General features: G+C 48.7%; 1 protein-coding gene across 10 annotated transcripts in view; it reads left to right on the forward strand.

Moving 5' to 3' along the window:
* Positions 1–17,342, forward strand: part of LOC143820654 (poly(rC)-binding protein 3-like) — a 254,865-nt gene that overhangs the window by 180,143 nt on the left and 57,380 nt on the right. The window contains exon 4 of one of the 10 annotated variants that reach the window (XR_013225441.1): positions 9,550–9,612. The exons of the other annotated variants lie outside the window; for them this stretch is intronic. The gene's annotated coding sequence lies outside the window, so the exon portion shown is untranslated. The remainder of the gene's footprint in view (positions 1–9,549; positions 9,613–17,342) is intronic. 10 annotated transcript variants of the gene reach the window in all.

The following is a 17,342-nucleotide window of genomic DNA, read 5'->3' on the forward strand; positions in this document are numbered from 1 at the left end:
TAGAAAGAGCCCCAAATACCATCTCATAAATAAAAACAAGGAAGAAAGCAAGCCTTCAGACACATTGAAACAGATGTTGCCGGTCCATACATCAAGGGAGATGATGAGCAGTTCTGGAGGCCTCACTTCAAGAAGGACGTAGATAAAATTGAAAGGGTACAGAGGAGAGCGACGAGGATGATCTGGGGCCAAGGGACCAAGCCCTATGAAGATAGGTTGAGGGACTTGGGAATGTTCAGCCTGGAGAAAAAGAGGTTGAGAGGGGACATGATAGCCCTCTTTAAGTATTTGAAAGGTTGTCACTTGGAGGAGGGCAGGATGCTGTTTCTGTTGGCTGCAGAGGAGAGGACACGCAGTAATGGGTTTAAACTTCAAGTACAACGATATAGGCTAGATATCAGGGAAAAAAATTTCACAGTCAGAGTAGTTCAGCAGTGGAATAGGCTGCCTAAGAAGGTGGTGAGCTCCCCCTCACTGGCAGTCTTCAAGCAAAGGCTGGATACACACTTTTCTTGGATGCTTTAGGATGCTTAGGGTTGATCCTGCGTTGAGTAGGGGGTTGGACTAGATGGCTGTATGGTCCCTCCCAACTCTATGATTCTATGATGAAGATTTTTTTTAAGTAGTCTTGCAAAGGAATAGCAGAATTCTGAATTTTGGCGTGAACAAAGCACAGGTTTACTTTTCATTTATTTGTCTTGTTTTTTAAAAACCTTTTGTTCCAGGCAATAATTTTTCATTACTAGAAGCTGAATAATCCATTGGTCTAACATTTAGGTCAGTCCGTTCTGTTTCTAACCTGTGGATCCACAAATTACACCTAGAAAGGAAATAAAAAGATGATCAAAACACAAGCATAAGAATTTGAATGCACGGAGGCACCTTTCCTCCTCTTTGCATTTTTTAACAAAAGGCCTCCGAGGTTACCCCAGATGAAAACAACGAAGGACTTTGTTCAGCAACCCACTCTAGGTGTTGGTGGGGTTTTACAGCCGGAGTACCCTTTCTCTTGTTATAGCGGTCACAAGACTGGCAGCTGACACCAGATTCTTGCCAGGGGAAGGGGGAGAGGTCATTTCCTGGAGTAGTGTGCTGTCTTCGGCCAGTGAAAACACCCTGTTCAAAAGCAGTGTGTCATTTCCATTCAGCCTTTTAAAGTATTACATCTGTCCACATGCTTTATGTGTGTGTTAAGTGCCGTCAAGTCGCTGCTGACTAATGGCAACCCTATGAATTAATAACCTCCAGCACATCTTATCGTAAACAACCTTGTTCAGATCTTGCAAGCTGAGGTCTATGGTGGCCTGGATGGAGCCTGCCCATCTCCTGATGGGCCTTTCTCTTCTCCTGCTGCCTCCAACTTTTCCTAGCATGATTGTCTTTCCCAGTGACTCCTGTCTTCTCGGAATCTGACCAAAGAATGAGAGCTTCAGTTCAGTCATTTTAGCTTCTTGGTTTGACTTGATCCAGAATGCCCTTGTGGCGGTCTGTAATATTCATAAAACTCTCCTGCAACACCTCCTTTTAAATAAATCCACTTTCTTCGTTGTCCAGTTTTCACACCTGTCCATAGTCATGGGGAATACTGTGGAATGAATGAACTTGCCCTGGGCTGCCAGTTGTGACACATTTGAGAATGTGTTCTTCATGCCACGTTTAAGGGGAGGGGGGGGGTTGCAAGTATCTTGGCTTGGTGTGTGTGAGAGAGATGATCAGTAAAAGTCACCCAATGGGAAACCAACAGGAGCAAGAATTTCAGGAAATCGAACAATTAAAATATTGAGGGAGTAGAATTTTGACCTCTGCAAAAACGAAATGCCGTCAACTCGAAATGCACAGATTTGGGGCACGGACAAGTGGTGTGAGTCTCTTCCAACAAACAGTAGAACTTTGTTTACTGTTCCAGTGTCTAAAAATAAAGTTAGCTTTTCGGAACAGAGGTCTATTTCTTGTTGATGGAAAGGGTGATGGAGATTTGACTTCAACCGACACATTATTTCTGTTAATGGAAGCCTACCGATGACATGTCATACTGAACCACTGCTGCATATACATAAAAGGCTAAGGCCTAAGTGGGCGGAGAGTGGGTGGGGCCGGTCCGGGTGAGGGCCCAATCAGAAGGCGTGAAGCACCCTCCGATTGGGCCCTCACCAGGACAGAGAAGAGTTCTAAACCAAACAGAGAGAAACAGACCTATCCACTGGCAATACAATACATATATTCATAAAAGAAAGAAAAGTGTCCTTTATTTTAGTTTTCCTTGTTTATTTATTCTCTACGACTTCTGTCAAAACAGAATCCAGGTAATATCCGTTTTCAGTGAGATTCTTTCATCAGTGACAAGTCCTCTGTCTTTAGTATATTTATCAATAAGTATTGAGAATTTAATCCTTATATATATTAATATAATACTGGCCACAGGCTCACATAAGTATGGGGATAAGTATGGGGATACCGGTCTGTATTGACACATTTGAGCCAGTCGGGTGAGGGCAAAGCGCCTTCCGATTGGGCCCTCAACAGGACAGACCAGAGTTCCAGCCAGCCGGGAGGCACAAAGCCAAAGTTCTGACATGTTCCGCCCAGCCAGGGGCAATCTGGAGACGTCGCTGCCAATCTGCCCCTGACCACCACAGGGAGAGGAGGTCCGTAGGGCTGCCAAGGGGGATGAGAACAGAGGCTTGGACAGGCTGCGCCAGCCCTTTTCGCCCCAAGGCTGTCCTGACTGTCATGTCCGACTCTAACTTTGCCTCAGAATCCTGACAGAGCTGGCAGGAGTCTGGTGAATGCGCTCCTTCCCCCTCACTTCAGGGGAGTCTGAGGGCCTTCCTTTTGAGGGGGGGGACTTTCCCCTTCTGCCAAACAGCTGGCTGACAGGGAGGCCAGAGAAAAGCCCCTCCTCACTTAAAATACTGCTCTGGCCGGGGGTTAGACACAGCCAAGCCATGTGTCTTTCTTCTCTGCAACTCTCTGCAGATTTGAGGCTATTGCACAGCGCTATTCTGCAGATGAAACTGGATGCTGTTGCAGAGGTTCGTTTGTCTCCTATCTCATCTGCACAACAACCCTGTGCAGTGAGCCTCAAGTCTTTCAATTCAACAACAACCTGTGTGGGAGGCCTTAAATGTTTCTTCTCTACCACAACCCTGTCCAAAGTAGCTCTTTCTGCCTGGAGAGCTGATCTTTATACTTTGCAGATGAGCTGTAATTCCAGGGGCAATCCAGGCTCCTCCTGGAGGTTGGCTACCCCTAGGTTGGAAATATTCCTGGAGGTTTGGAGGTGGGACTTCAAAATTGTACAATGCCTCGGAGTCCAGCCTTCAAAGGAGCCATTTTTCCCTGCAGTTCAGAGGGAAGTGGTGCAGGTGTGTCCCTCCTGGGCTATGGCCAGCCCTTACCAGCAACGTTTTGTATTCTGGGGTGCATACAGACAGACCAGCATCAGTCCTGTGAGTCTGGAAAGTGCAGGAAGATCTAAATAAATATTTACAGCCTGAAACTGTAAATAGTGAACAAGTAAATGGCTGGAGAGACCTGGGAAGTGAAGTGACTTTTTTTAACCTTGGCCTAGCAAATAAAAAACCAGTATAAAAAACCTTACTAAGGTCAAAACTGCTGTGCACAGAGAGACTTCCTCTTAGGATTGCCAGCTTCCATGTGAGAATCTCCACCCCACCTCCCTCATGGGGAGTCTGCTATGGGGAGAGGAAGGGAAGACGATTGTAAACTGCTTTGAGATACCTGAGGCCTGCTGGGTCACTGCTGCCCATTCCCAGTTCTCTCAGACCTCCCACAGCCCCACATCCCTAACAGTTTGTCAATTGTGGGGAGACAAAGGGAAAAGGTGTTTGTAAACCACTTTGAGACTCCTTTGGGTATAAAAAAACAGAGTACAAAAATCCAGTTCTTCTTCTTCTAAGGAGCAACCATGAAAGAAGCATGTGGGAACATAACATTTTATCAAAAGAGAAAAAATGGAGACAGAAGGAACAGGGTGGACACCTGTGTACTGTGACTACCCCATGCGTATTAGGGCAGAAGGACATTTCAGTGTCTGTGGCCTAATTCACACAAGAAGGGAAATGATGCAGAACTGGGGGGAATTGGTTGCCATGTAATCTCCTAAGAAGAGTCTCCAGGCTGATTTTCCCTTTACATATCTGAAGACATGGCTTTGGAAAGCTCATCTGTAACCACTATGCCACAATCCCCAAAGGTCAGTCCTCTCCCACACTCAATGAAGATTCCAAACCACAGGTTCTTGACACCCATATCTCCACACCCATGCCCTCATTTGCCACCATGGCACCACAACCTCCCACACAACACACACGTTCAGCCCCATGCCCTTACAGACTGGACAACTCCTCCCCTTCTTCTTCCCACTGCCAAGCTCTAGCGCCCGTTGTATTCTTGGATACAACGGGCTTTGCCCCTAGTATAACAATAAGAGCAGAACTAGGTATCACAAGATAGTTGAGGCTGCTGCCCAAATTAGGTATATGGTATTTTTTGCTTCCTCTCTCTGTAAGTCAAAATGTGTATGATCGGTGTCAGGGAATTTGGAATCTTTCCGCCCCTTCAGGCGGAAATGAAGCAGAATGGGGAAATGGGAAATCAAACGGCATGGACTCAGGGCTTTTGACTTTCTGCACGCTGCAGCATGAAAAGGAAATGCAGAGATGCTGTTCTCGGTGACCGCCATGCCTGCGTGGTAACCTCTGTGAAAAGTGTTCAGGGCAGTCGGACTTCTCTCCATATAGAATTCAGTTTGTTTCCCCTGATGGAAATTGTTCTCATAAAATCAACACAGCCAGTTGGGAATCCATTTTATAGAGACCCCCTCAGAAAGGGAAAGGGAAATCTGTTTAAAGAGCTCAATTGCTCAGCAGCCATCAGGGTTGTGGGTCATTGAAGGCGTCAGTGGCCAAAGAGGGCGGAATGGCTGGATGACGAGGGGACGTCAGAGCAATTTTCAGGCATCCCCCAACCCGCCACCCACTCTCTTAATAGATATTAATAAAAGCTGAAGCCTGGTCCTCCCTGAGCTGGGCACTGTTTGCCTAGTCCAGGGGGAGTCAAACTGCGGCCCTCCAGATGTCCATGGACTACAATTCCCAGGAGCCCCCTGCCAGCGTTCGCTGGCAGGGGGCTCCTGGGAATTGTAGTCCACGGACATCTGGAGGGCCGCACTTTGACTCCCCCTGGCCTAGTCAGTAGCGTGTCTCGCCATATAAATATCCTGGGAGATCCATTGGCCGAGGCTTTTATCTGATTAGCGCTGTTAATGGAAGGTCCTGCACCCGTCGCTCCCAACAAGCCCTTCTGTCGCAGGCCATTAGCCGCTGTGCTTGCTCCTGCCCCCATGATCTAAGTAGAGGGAGAGGGGCTATTAACTTAGAGGAGAGCAGTGGGCAGACAGATCCTCTAAGCTGTTTGCGGTAAAAATAGATACGCCTCCATTTATCTTTGGTGTCCTCTGCGCAGCATTGGCGTCAGCTACCCAGCATTCCCATGTGTGGGTTCTTTTTTTTTAAAATTATTTTCAGTTCCTTCTGGAAAGACAAGCTATATCAGCCTCACTCACCACAACAAAGGCTGTGGTCCATTCAGCACCTCCGGTCAGGATAACGCATGGCAAAGGGCCACCCCCTGACGTGTTTCTGCAGGCTTAATTCATGGTGGGGAGACACAGAGGAGGTCTGTTAAAACATGGGCCAAAGGCTTGTCCTGATCTTGGGAATTGTTTTTAAGTAGCTGAAGTGCGTAACAGACATCCTGCACAAGGGAAGGCGACAGTAAGCTGCTTTGACCCTCCTTCAGATAGAGGAAAGCGGCATAGAAGAACCAATTCTTCTTCTTCCTCCTCCTCCTTTGTGCGACTTCTGGGCTCTTGGCACCGTGGGGAAAGAGCCAGCTCCTCTTGGCAGCCCCACTTTGTGGCAGAGCGGTAAGAAGAAGAGTAGGGGAGGAGGGCAGCTCCCCCTGCCCACTGGAGAGTGAGGGGAAGGCTGGCAGAGTGCCAGCCCTGGCTGCCCCGCTCTCTGACAGTGCCACTGCCCTGGGGAATGGGGGGAGAGCCAGCTGCCCTTATGGGCAGGGCCACTCTTTGGTCCTCCTGCCCACCAGAGAGCAGGGGGAGGAGGACCGGTCACCCCCAGAGGCACTGTGCCCAGAGCACCTGCCCCTGCAGCACTGCTCACCGGCTGAGCCACTGCCCTGTCCTCCCACCCCCCAGGAAGGCCACAGTGAGTGAGACCAACAAGGAGTCAATGTTTAATGAAGCTGCTATTCCTGCTATTTATTTATTTGTAAAACTTTGCTTGCTTGGCTTGTAGCTCCCCAGGAGCCAGAGAAAGAGTGCTCCTCGGTTAGTTACAAAGGGATCTGCCTCAGGTAACAGAGAGGAGAGTTTTTCACGATTGGGAGAAGAAGAGAAAAGGTGGCTACGATCTTGTCTAGAAATTTCGTTCTGGGTGCTTTAAAAAGAGGGTGGAATAATACATAATGCTGCTTGTGCTCTGGAACGGAGACACCACATTAATGGAGGCAGAATTCATTTGTTCCAATGGAACTTATTTCCTACTAAGAGCTGGATAAATTGGGAAATTTCTGGAGATACGGGGTGATGCCTGCGGAGGGCAGAATTTCAGAAGGGATTTCCCCTGAAATCAGTGGGGTGCAAAAGAGCCATCCCTCCGGAGCTGCCATTGACAGGAATTGATCTGGGTTGTCTAGAGCAGTGGTCCACAACCTTTCTAAGGCTGTGGACCGGTGGGGTGGGAGGGCGACACGGCGGCCACGCATGCTGCGCATGCGCGGCAGGTCCGTGCATGCGTGTTTGAGCCATGTGCAGCCGCAAATGAGCATGCACAGCAATTTCATGCATGCACGGTAGGTCCACACATGTGCATTTGCGCCATGCGTGGACCTGCCACGCATGTGCACATGCTTGGACCTGCTGTGCATACGCATCTGTGACTGTGCATTGTGCACATGCGCAAATGCACATGCGCGGACCTGCCACGCATGCAAGTTTGCGCTGGCAGCCCTGCTTCCCTCTCCCCCCCCACCACAAAAAGAAGCTTTGGCGGCCGATTTGCTTGCGGCCTGGGAAGTTTCTCACTGCATGGGGGGGCAGGGAGAGGGAGCCGTGGCCCGGTGCTGGGGCCTTCGCAGCCCAGCACCAGGCCACAGCTCAGTGGTTGGGGACCACTGGTCTAGTGATCAACTGTTATGCTGGAAGAGCTTCAGCCCCTGCTTGGAGGTTAGAGTTGTAAGGCCCCCTGTCAGCTGCTGGTGTGTGTGTTTGTGTGCGGGGGGACTGTTGCCAACTCTAGCTTGAAAAATTCCTGGAGATTTGGGGTGGAGCCTAGGGAGGACAGGGACCTCCATGGGTTATCATGCCACAGAGTCCCCCCTCCAGTGCAGCCATTTTCTCCAGGGGAACTGATCTTTGTAGTCGGGAGATGGAAGGGGTCTCCAGAAAAGACATGGGACTCTGCCCCGTGTCCATGATGGGAGAGAGAGGGTATAAAATCCAATAAATAAAAAGAATATTTCAAAAATAAAGGGCAGGTGGAAATGCTTGTTTGGTTCTGGAAAGTTTGGTAAGCCATGAATAGAATCATCGAGCTGGAAGGGGCCATCCAAGACATCTAGTCCCACCCCCTGCACGATGCAGGGTCAGCCTCAAGCATCCAGGAGAAGTCTCTGTCCAGGCTCTGCTTGAAGTCCACCAGTGAGGGGGAGCTCCCCACCTCCTGAACTAGACTCCTAGAATCCTAGAGTGTGAACGGTCCATCCAGGATGTAGTCTGCATTGAGCTTTTATTCCAATCCCAGGTCGATTCAGTTCCTGCCATCTCCACTGAATGTGATTTCCATTTTGATTTTGTCCGATGATTGATCCGGAGTGACCCTACCTTTATCCTGCAATATCCTAGAGTGGATATAACCCTCAATATTTGAAGAATTAGAAAGCATAAGAAAGCATACGTAGCTCTGCCTGTTTCAAATTTGTTTCTGAACTCCGTGGTAGAGATTAGCCCTGATCGGCCAGAGCGTCAGTTCCTGATTTCCAGGCTCAAAGGGGAAACCCTAACTTGCCTTAAAGGGGAAGCCCTAGGTTTTCTCAGCAGAAGCTCCAGAAGCCTAAACTTCTCTCAGTAGAGATTTGCCTATTGGATTTATTCCCCCTACTCTGCTGTCTCCAATTCTCCCCCCCCCCTCATTCTAGAAAATAAAGAAAGAGGCTCCTGCTGTGCTTGGCTCCCCATCCCCTTCTGACCTTCCCTAACCACATGCAGAACACTTTTCTGTTTCAATGGGAAGGGGGGGAGGAAGACCCGAATTCAAATCGATCTGGATTCAGCAGGATCCACAACGGAATAAACAAAATAAGTGCAGATTCAGCCCAGGCCATCTAGTCCCACCCCCTGCTCAGTGCAGGATCAGTCTCAAGCATCCAGGAGAAAGATCTGTCCAGCCGCTGCTTGAAGACCGCCAGTGAGGGGGAGCTCCCCACCTCCTTAGGCAGCCCATTCTACTGTTGAACTAGACTCATGGAATCCTAGAGTGGGAAGGGGCCATCCAGACCATGCTCAATCCAGGATCAGCCTCAAACATCCAGGATAAGTACCTTTACAGCCGCTGCTTGAAGATGGCCAGTGAGGGGGAGCTCCCCACCTCCCTGCAGCCCGTTCCACTGCTGAACTACTCATGGAATCCTAGGCAGAGTCTGCACTTTCTTTATTCCATTGTCAATCCTGTTGAATTCAGATTGCTTTGAACTCGAGTCTTCCTCTCTACCTCCCTTCCCCATTGAAACAGGAAAGTCTTCTGCACATGGTTAGGGAGGCTCAGAAGGTGGGGGGGAGCCAAGCCTCTTTCTTTCTTTTCTTGAAGGGGGGGGGGAAAGGAACCAGGCCGGAGTCTCTTTCTTTTCTTGGAGGGGAGGGGGAGAGGATCGAAAAAGGCGGAGGAGGGAGGAAAAATCCAGGAACGACAGAAGTTGAGAGAAATTAGGGGCTTCTCCTTTAAGGGAAGCGTGTCACATGACCAGGTGTAGCCTATCAGAGGTTCTCTACCATGGAGCTTTCTTTCCCAAGCTGGATATTCAGGATTAAAAGCAGTCTGAGATATCGCACAATATCACACCGGATCAATCCTTCTTGCTGCAGAAGGAAATTTTAAATCACCCAAAATCCAAACGGAAATCGCATTCTGTGTAGAGGGCAGGGACTGAATCGATCTGGGGTTGGAATAAAAGCTCCATGCAGTTTACACCCTAGAGTGGGTAGGGGTCCTACAGGCCACCCTGTTCCATCCCCTGCTCAATGCAAGACCATCCTAAATCATCCAGGATGAGTCTGTTCAGCCACTGCTTGAAGACCACCAGTGAGGGGGAGCTCCCCACCTCCTGAGGGCAGCCCATTCCATTGCTGAACCTCTTAAACTGTGAATATCCCCCCACCCCCTAGTCTGCCTTTCTGGGTTTTGTGGCTCATTTATTTGTTCTCAGAATAAAATTCTAATATTGCTTTTGCAGGTATTTGATCTATAGACCAAAGGTTGGGAATAAATCCATCTGATGCTGTCAAAAGCCAATGCTGTAAGTGTGCAGTTTTGATTTTTTGGGCAGCCCTGACGGTGCCATGCAGCATGATGCCTAGCATTTCACTTAAGCGCAAGCTTTTTATGTGTGCATGGACATGCTTGCTAATTAGGGGACAAAGTTTGATGTCTTAGTTCAGTGGTCCCCAACCTGCGGGCCGCGGCCCGGTGCCGGGCCGCGAAGGCCATGGCACCGGGCCGCGGCTCCCTCTCCCCGCCCTGCCCCCGCAGTAAAAAACTTCCCAGGCGCAAGCTTGCGGCCCGGGAAGCTTCTTACTGCGGAAGGCGGGGAGAGGGAATCAGGGCCAGGCCGCGCCTGTGCGGGCCACGCCCGCTCGGCCCGATCCGCGGGCGCGGCCCGTGGGCGCGGCCCGATCCGCGGGCGCGGCGTGGGCGCGGCCCGCGGGCGCGGCCCGATCCGTGGGCGTGGCGTGGGCGCGGCCCGCGGGCGCGGCCCGATCCGCGGGCGTGGCCCGCACGGGCGCGGTCCGCGGGGGCGCGGCCCGATGCCCTGCCGGTCCCCAGCCTCGGAAAGGTTGGGGACCACTGTCTTAGTTAATCTAGTCGAAGGAGACAGCTGCAGGCTCCCCCTTTCTTTGCTTCCCACGGGCTTTCTCATCTGGGGTGAGGCAAAGGTGGGAGTGAGAAGGAAGAAACCGAGCAGCTCCTGACAAATCGATTTAACTGGCACACACAGCCTGGGGGGAGTTCTGTGCTGCTTTGTCACTGCACACGACTGTTGTACACTCCAATTTCTATTTCAGCCCCCCCCCCCTTATTTTTTGCCCTTTCCTGAAATTTTCTTTGAATGCCTTGCCAGGCCATTATTTCCCCAGGTTTTTAGGTTTTTTAATGGTGCCCTCTCCCTTATTGTGCATCTTCAGAAATCTGCATATTTCTGGAAAGATAAATCTGTCCGCATCCATCCATCCATCCATCTGTCCGCATCCATCAGCAAACTAGTGCAGTGGAAGCGGGAGCAGGGAGGCATCGTAGCTCTCATAGCTCCACCGTTTTCCCGTGGGGGTGCAGATTTTTGGCAGCTTGCTGAGTGATGATTGTTTGAAACAATTAAATGGGCCTGCGTAATTCTAGGCATTGTGGACAGCTATTTGTATATATAGTAAGTCTGGAAGAAGAGTATTTGCTTTTTACTTTTTGGACAAGTTTATTGAATGATACAAGAAATTCCATGGAAAATTATTAGTAAATTTATTTTTTGCCTTCACTCCACTTTCTTACCACCTGTTAAGCAGCAAAAACGGTTCCTGTCAGTAGTTTTCTTTTCTGTCAATAATGTCATCCTAAACCAGGTCTGCAGCCAGTGTGGGGTGGGATCCGAGAGGATTTGCGAGTCTGAGGGAGATACAAGTAAGTATAGCTTGGTGTCGTGGCTAGGAGTGCAGACTTCTAATCTGGCATGTCGGGTTTGATTCCCCACTCCCCCACATGCAGCCAGCTGGGTGACCTTGGGCTTGCCACAGCACTGATAAAGCTGATTTGCAAAAATAAGCCAAAAGGGCAACATTACCAGCAAACACGAGGATTTGTGTGCCTGTGTGTCAAACCATTCAAAGTAAGCTTTTATTAAACATTGGTCTAGAGTTTTAAAATTAAATCACATCTTTGACAAGACTGATTTGTCCAATACTTGTGACGAGAAGTTGTAAGAGGAACAGAGCTGTTGCAGTTGCATTTCTGGTGAAGCTGCCGGGGAGGGCACGTCTGCATGTCGAAAACAGACCCAGAAGGAGAACAGAGTCTCTGAGTCCAGGGGCACCTTGAGACCAACCAAGTGTGAGCCAAGGTATGAGCTTTTGTGGGCAAGCACTCTTTGCTGGACACATGAAAGCTTATACTTTGTTTGGTCTCAAAGGGGCCGCTGCACTCAGACTGTGTTCTGCTGTTTCCGGCCCACATGGCTGCCCATTTGAGTCCAAATTCGTAAGTAGTTATTTAAATTAAGCCTCGGTCCAGTTGTAGAAGCCTGTCTTGGAGTAACAGCCTGAATTACACAGGCTCATCTGAGCTCCTCAGAGCTTAGAAGTTCACAGCAGGGTTGGTCATAGCTAGTGCTTGGAAGGCCAGGGAGGCAGGTAATGTCAAAAGGCCTGTGTTCGACTCCTGCCTTAAAAACAGTACAGCAGGGCCAAGCAAGAGGCGAAAACCCAAATGAGTTGGGGAATGCCATCTTCTGCAAAATTCACAAGGAGGGAAGTAGCACCTTTTATTTTTGTGTGCAGGGCTGGATCTCTATCTGCGGGGAGTTTGTAAGTACGGAGGCATCCCAAACCGTGGTCTTTTGCCTGCAGTGTACAGCCGGGCTACCCCCCTGGCCATTTCCTTGCACGTGCCAAGTAACATCTTCAAGATGCAGGCAGACAGCTCCTTCATGTCCTCTCCTGAGGTTTGGATCACAGGCTCTCCCCACAGATACCCCAGCAGGAGCAGAGCAAATGGTGCTGTGAGTTTTCTTGACGCTAAAGCCTCTGTTCCTACACTCTTCAGGGCAAGGGTGTGTGCTACAGAGTCTTGCTACTCCTGCAGCAAGATGGGCGAGGCAGCCAGCCATACCTGTGTGCCGCTCAAAACAGCTCCTTGTTTGAAAACGAGAGCTGTAAAGAATGGGTGGTATAAAAATCTGAATGAATAAATGAATGAATGAATGAATGAATGAATGAATGAATGAATGAATGAATGAATGAATACATACATACATACATACATACATACATACATACATACATACATACATACATACATACATACATACAAGAATCAGCTGCCCAGCCCAGAGGGAGTGATTCTGTTTTGAGGAGGCATGCCAGGACAGTGCTTCTCATCCAGAGAGCAGATTCAGCCGTCGTCTCTTAAAAATCCTCTGCCAGCTCCAGAAGGACATGTTCGGCCACTTGTTATGTAAACAGGTGTGCAGTGAACACTGGCTGCGGGCACAGAGTTTATTTCCCTTTGAATAAACTCCCGCCGCCAAGAAACTTCATGCTTAGAAGTCACTTGCATTGGTTTATTAAAGGTTACTTGTCTTCCTTGACACAAATGCCTTTGGATGTCTCTGACTAATGACATTTCGAGATCAAGACTTTTTGAGACGGAGAATAAAATGTGAGACATTCCGGTTCTTCCATCATTGCCAGAGAGATACTGTCTTTGACATCCATACTTGAGAAGTCAGTGTGAGGGTGCAGCGATGAGCGGATGGAGCGGGTGGGGAACTTGCTTGTCTTTTCTATATTCTATTGTACAAATTCCTAACCCGGCCACCTCCCCAAATCACTTCAGTGTTGTGGAACTTAGAGGAAAGGATTTGTGTTGTCCTTTAAGCAACCGTTTTCAGTGCCGTTGGTCATTTTATACCAGCAATTCTCATGTGGCCCCAGGGCACTTCCGGGACGGAGCAAGGTAAGGGTGTCCATTGAGCCTCGGCCAGAGTCTCTGCAGTGATGGCCAGGCCACCCAAGGGACTGCTTGGGAATGGCATGAGGCTGAAGGTGCACCCCCATCTCATGGGTGGGGCTTTATCTCAGTCAGGAACAGCATAGAGGACGAGGGACATCCCCTTCTGGCCTCAAGCCCCAAGAACAGGCCCCGGAGGGGAGTGGGGTACCGATCAGAAGGCATGCTTAGAGCAGTTATTCATGCAAAAATATGGTGGCAGTAGGAAAGCTCATCAGACCTCAGCCCATCAATGGCTATTTCACAGGGTTTTCATGATGAGACATCACCTGTCTTTGCCACAGCAACTTCCTTGGTGGTCTCCCATCCAACCAACCCTGCTTAGTGTCTAAGATGTGATGCGATTGGGCCATCCTGGGCCATCCAGATCAGGGGATGCAGAAATGCTGGGCTCTTCAGACGGAATCCTTTTAATATGTCAGGCATCGGGGTGACTTCTACCTACATGGAGATGGGTCAAGATGGGAGTTGTGTTAGTCTGCCTGTAGAAGCAGAGAAGGGCAAGAGCCCAATGGGACCTCGAAGAGTAACTGAATTTGTGGCAGGGGAGGAGCTTTTGTGAGTCACTTCTTACTAAAGTGAGCAGTGACTCATGAAAGCTCACCCCCGGCCACAAATATTGTTCATTTTTAAGATGCTGCTGGACCCTTGCTGTTTTCCACTTCTACCTAAAATGTTCATAGAGAGAAAAAGCATTTCTCTGCTGTCAGGAATCTCAGAGATTCTTATTAATAACAGGTAAAGAACCGGGTAAAGGTGAAGTGACAAAGGCAGAGAGAGCTCTTTTTCAGAAGGGTAGTATCGACAGGAATGTATGAGTCGCTGGCATTCAGTGGATTGTAGGTAGTTACAGGAACACTTGCACAAGTCTTACTGGTGGAACAAAGTTTTGAGCCCAGGGGCACCTTTAAGACCAATAAAGATTTATTTGAGGTATCAGCTTTTGTGTACTTGTCTCTGCCTGCACATGAAGGCTTAGGCCTTGAAGAAAACTTTATTGGTGTGAAAGGTGCCCCTGGACTCAAACTTAGTTCTGCTGCTTCAGACCAACCCGGAGGCCCACCTGAATCAAGTCTGAACAGTGTTTGCTGTGGACATAATCCAGTATCTGATGTTTGGAATATCATTTGAAAATAGGCAGCTTAGCCTTGGGAAATACATCCAAATGCATTCGCATTGCATAATGCAGGCTTACTAATTGTCCCCTATGAAATGTTGACATGAAAAGGTTGATTCAGTTTTAATGATGGTGAAAATCAAGTGATGCCTTTGTGGCCGTGGAGAACAGGCCAGCTTTTATAAGCAAACTACAATGATTTCTTGTTTCTCCGCATCACTGTGCCTTGTACTTCAGCCTGGAACAAAAGTGTCTCTGTCCAATCTTAGATGATTATTCATTTCTTTTACAAATTTCTATACAGTGACCCGTTCTGTGCAAAAGTGTGTTAAACAGTTAAACATCCCAAGGGATACCACAGACTCAAAACATTACAATTTCTGAGGTGCCAGAAATACTGAGCTGGCTGTTGTCGCATCTGTTCCTCGTTTCCCCCCTCCAATACATCTAGGACAGTTTCAAAAGGGTAGCCATGTCAGTCTGAAGTAGCACAATAAAATCAGAGTCCAGGAGCACCTTTAACACCACAAAGATTTACTCAGGGCGTGAGCTTTCGAGTCACTCTTTCCCAGACGAAGAGTGCTTGCACTCAAAAGCTCACGCCCTGAATAAATCTTTGTTGGTCTTAAAGGTGCTCCTGGACTCTGATTTTATCTAAGATAGCTGTAACTAATAAAAATCCACCACTCATGATATATTATAGCACTGAGCCAAGTAATTAACACATCTAATTCTTGACTTTTATCCACCTGTGGGCACTTAAATCCAGAGACTGGAACCATGAACAAACATATATCCTTTTACAAACTTAAGGTCCCAGGATTTGCAGGAAAAATCTGAAATCTTAAACACACAAATCTGGGATTTTTTAAAAATCCCAAATAATAGAAAGAGAGCCTGTATCTTTAAGAAACAGATTCCTCCGAAGACCCCAGTGGCTATTGTGGGGGGTTGCTAAGCTACCACAACAATATCACTAGCCTTGGTTTCTATCACTAAAAGGAAAGAGAAGTGGGCAGGGCTGTGTCCAGGACTATTTTGACCAGGGGTAGTCAAACTGCGGCCCTCCAGATGTCCGTGGACAACAATTCCCAGGAGCCCCTGCCAGCATTCGCTGGCAGGGGCTCCTGGGAATTGTAGTCCACGGACATCTGGAGGGCCGCAGTTTGACTACCCCTGATTTTGACTGTCAGTGCTCCTGCTTCTCTGAAAGGAAGATTTATGGTGGCAAGGGCAGACACAACCACTGGGTGATTTGCTGTGATGCAGTTTGTGCAACTCAGCAAGGTGCAGTGATGGTTACAACTTAATGCCATACAGTTCACCTGGGCTCAGCAAGAGCTTCAATATAACTTGTACAATTTGGCTGGCTAGGGAAGTAGCCACCACACAACACAACTTGCTACCAACACAACTTGCTACCAACTTTTGCAACTTGGTTAGACTTTCCTCAGGGAGAGAGGCAGTGTGGTATAGTGGTTAGGATGTTAGACTAGGACCTGGGGGACCCAGGTTCAAATTCCCATCTGCCATGGAAGCTTGCTGATTGACCTTGGGCCAGGCACTCTTTCCCAGACTAAAGATAAGCAAGGAGACACAGTTGCCTCGCTAAAGAATGCTCACGTCAAACACAGAGAGAAGATTTCTTTGCTGTGGTGGCAGCTGCTGCCAAATCAGTATTTGTAAAAATTTGCACAGCCAATAAAATCTCCAGTAGCCAATCAGAAGCCTTGCTGAGCAAAAGCCCCACCTGGCTCCACCTACTTTCTAAAAACACTTAGCAGGCATCAGGAAAGCTGTGGTGGGCACCGTGTTGGGGACTCCTGGGGCCTTTTCGCACTGGGATCTTTGTTGCAAATTGTTTGCGGAATGAAAAATCGCCATTTAAAATAGTGGAATTCGTTGTTATGCATACCTGCCTTTGTAGTGGAATCAGTTGCGTTTTTTAGCGTTTCCCACAGGCTTCCGGTCTCGGCAGAAATCGCTAGAAAGGAAGCGCTATTGCCAAGCTCGTCCCGCCCCTGGCCGTCAAGCAGCCAATGGGCAGCCGTTAGCATGCTCCCAAACAGCCCCTTTCCCTTTAAGAAAGGTTTAAAAAAAAAAAAAACAGACCCATAGCAACGAATCTAGGTAGATTCGTTGCTACGGAGAGACCCATCCAGCTGCCTAATGTGAGCTGTCGTTTGATTGTATGATCGTTTGCACGCTGCCTCGAGTGATAAAAAAAAAATCCCCCCCCCCTTCTCACGGGCCCGATTTTCGGCTGAATTTATGTGTAAAAAATAAAGGGACTTTATTTCAGCAAATGGGCTTTTAAGTGGTTTGTGCTTAGTGACTAAAGGTGAAGGACTGAAGCCAGGGAAGCCTCTAAACAGAAAGAGGCTCGCCGGTGCGTTTATCCCCGCTCGCTCGGAGAAAAAAAAATGGCGATCGCTTCGCCGGAGGTTTGGAGGAGAGAGCCAGGGGGGGGGACTTTGAAGAACCAGCAACAATGGTAACGCACAGGTCTTTAGCGCTACTGTTGCAGATTGGTTGCAGGAGTGTATCGCTATCCGGAGGGTGAATCCACTTTTCTGGGCCATTTCGCACGGCTTCAAAGTAGCAGAATGGTTGCTATTTGGAAACGCTACTAATTTGCCATAACCCACGACGTCGTAGACAATCTGCAACAATCCTGAAACCAATCAGCAAAAAGCGCTTCGTTGTGGCGCTTTCAGGGGAATCCAGAAAAGTGGGTCGTTTTTTTTTTTTTAAACCTTTCTTAAAGGGAAAGGGGCTGTTTGGGAGCATGCTAACGGCTGCCCATTGGCTGCTTGACGGCCAGGGGCGGGACGAGCTTGGCAATAGCGCTTCCTTTCTAGCGATTTCTGCCGAGACCGGAAGCCTGTGGGAAACGCTAAAAAACGCAACTGATTCCACTACAAAGGCAGGTATGCATAACGACGAATTCCACTATTTTAAATGGCGATTTTTCATTCCGCAAACAATTTGCAACAAAGATCCCTGTGCGAAAAGGCCCTCTGGATTCCCCTGAAAGCGCCACAACGAAGCGCTTTTTGCGGGTCGGTTTCAGGATTGTTGCAGATTGTCTACGACGTCGTGGGTTATGGCAAATTAGTAGCGTTTCCAATTAGCAA

Source organism: Paroedura picta, chromosome 11 (assembly GCF_049243985.1).
Source record: "Paroedura picta isolate Pp20150507F chromosome 11, Ppicta_v3.0, whole genome shotgun sequence".
NCBI classification, from domain to species: Eukaryota; Metazoa; Chordata; class Lepidosauria; order Squamata; family Gekkonidae; genus Paroedura; species Paroedura picta.